This window comes from Leptopilina heterotoma, unplaced genomic scaffold (assembly GCF_015476425.1).
Source record: "Leptopilina heterotoma isolate Lh14 unplaced genomic scaffold, ASM1547642v1 Lhet_559, whole genome shotgun sequence".
Lineage (NCBI taxonomy): Eukaryota > Metazoa > Arthropoda > Insecta > Hymenoptera > Figitidae > Leptopilina > Leptopilina heterotoma.
The window spans coordinates 146,586-149,298 of record NW_025111122.1 but is presented as its reverse complement, the minus strand read 5'-3'; positions in this window follow the sequence as shown (position 1 = coordinate 149,298).

Genomic DNA, 2,713 nt, shown 5'->3' with positions numbered 1-2,713 from the left:
AGAACTTCAAATATCAGAAATATTAAAATTTAAATTAATTAGTAATAATAAGTAGCACTTTGTATTTGTGATACGTATAAATGACATGTGGGTAATAATATCTCTTCTAATTAATTTTGTCTAATCAACAGAGAATTTGCGGGAAACAATATTGATTTAGTATTTCCCTTTTTTTAAAAATAATTTATCTTTTTTTTAAAAAGAAGGAGTTTTCGCAACCGACATCACTTTTGGCTAAGGTGAAACTTAGAATTACCAAACATTTCTTCATACCAGCTGTGTCCTTGAAATCAACCTTGCTAATTAAGCATGGTGGATCATAGTAGAGCTTATCTCAATTACTGATGCATGCCAGGACAAGAATCATTTCTTTTAATTTCGGGAATATTAAATAATTTAATTGATTAATAATAACTTGTTATTGTAACTTATTGTAAATTTTGTTTTAACAATTGTAGATTTAGACCAAAGAAAACATTTTTTTTTTAATTAAGATAATTTCCTTTTTTTTAATAAATAGTTATTGATTTATTATAAGGGACCATCACTAGAACGGAACAAAATTTGAATTCAATTTTCTTTTGGTTTTGTTTAATCATATGAAATCCAAATTTAAATCATTTATGAATTTTGTATTTAAGACGGTAACAAAACTATCACATTCAATTTCGTTTTTAAAAGAAACTCAAAATTTAAATGAACTTTCGGTTCCAATAAATCAAAAGATAAATGACTAAACATATTACATTTACACTAAACTTACAAAATTGTTATTACTTTCAAAAAATTAAAAAACATTAAATGTCAAATGCTTAATCAATTCAATTTTTTTTAGAATAAAGTTTTCTTTAAATTAAACATGATTCATTTAAACAATTTGTTTTAAGCTTACCAATTTTATAAACTTAAAAATTTAATTTTAATTAAAATTATTATTATTATTATTATTATTATTTATTATTATTATTTTTTTTTTTTAATTTTTTTTTTAATTTTTATTTATTTTTTTTTTATATTTTTTATGAGAAAAAGTTTTTTTAGTTTAAAATAAGATTTAATTTATTAAATCTTATTTTAAACTAAAAAAACTTTTTCTCATTGAATATAATAATAAATTTAACATATAGTTTCAAATTGAATAGATTATTATTGTTTTCAAATAATACGATTAAAACTTTTTGAGCTAATGATTTTTTTTTAATTAAATACTATTAACAAAAATAATGTAATAGTTTTTTTTTATTGCACCTTTTTTTTATACGACTTTTGTTCTGTTTAATAAGAACATAACTGAATGAAACGAAAATTTTTTTTGTCGATCCTTGTTTATTGTCAACAATATTTATTATAATTTTCGTCGATTTAAAAATAGAAAATGTTCAATGGCAGGCATCATTAATTGTTATTTTTCTAGATAAAAATACTGAAATTAGCTTACAATATAGGGGGTAAACATGTGCAAGTTTTGTCATACATTATTATTTTATAATTAGGATTGGATATACTCAAGTCAAATGTAAATCACAGTATTTAACAAGTGTTTTATAATTTTTAAATCTGACTTGTAACATTCCTCGCCACCACGGAAATTTTCTGTTACATGTAAAGAAAATTTACGTTGCTAATAAAAGTAAAAATTAGTGTCGGAAAAATGCAATTTTTTAAATTTCAATTTACTTATGAAATTGAAAACAGCCATTCTATTAATTTCCTTGACGTACTAATTATTAAACAAAATGACACCTTAATAACTGACTGGTTTATGAAACCTACTTTCTCTGGACGTTTTTTAAATTTTCACTCCCAACATCCAATATCACAAAAAATTGCGATCGTATATAACTTAATTGATAGAGCTATTAGACTTTCTGACAAAAATTTTCATGAAAAAAAATATCAGAATTGTTAAAAAACTGCTGTGTCAAAATGGTTATCCATTGATTTTTATTAACAAATTTATTAAAAAACGCCTTAACGTTATTCATTCAAACCAGGAACGCAAAAATAAAACATTTTATTACAAAAAGGTTAAAAAGAATACTTTGCCATATTCAGAATTTTTATGTAATAAAACTTCAAATCTTTTACATGAATACAATATAATAACAATTCCAAAATCTAATGACAGTTGTAATTACATAAAAAAGGCAAAGATATAACAAATAAAAAAGAAAAAACTAATTGTGTTTATAAAATAAAATGTAAAGACTGTTCTGCTTCTTACGTGGGGGAAACTAAGAGAATGTTGAATGTGAGAATTGACGAACATAAAAAATCCAAAACAAATGTTATTGCTGCGCATAATCGAGTGCTAAAACACGATTTTGATTGGGATGGTACATCGATTCTTGATAGTGAGCCTATTTGGCGTAAGAGATTGATCTCTGAAATGATACATATAAATTTATAAAAAAAAATCTTTAAATAGAAAAAAAGATACTATAAATTTAAATCAAAGTTATAAAAAATTTTTCTCTAAGAATTTCGGATAATAATGTTACACTAATTTTTATTTTTAATTTTATATTATTCATAATTATTTTCTATCAATATAGTATATTTTCATAGATCATTCTCTATTAGTGTGTTTACACCTACACTTATAAGAAATCTCATTAGCATTCATTCTACAGGTCATTGACTTGCAATTATAAACAAAGTTTGATTATTGTAATGACAATTTTTCTCTCTGCGTTAGTTTAATATGTGATGT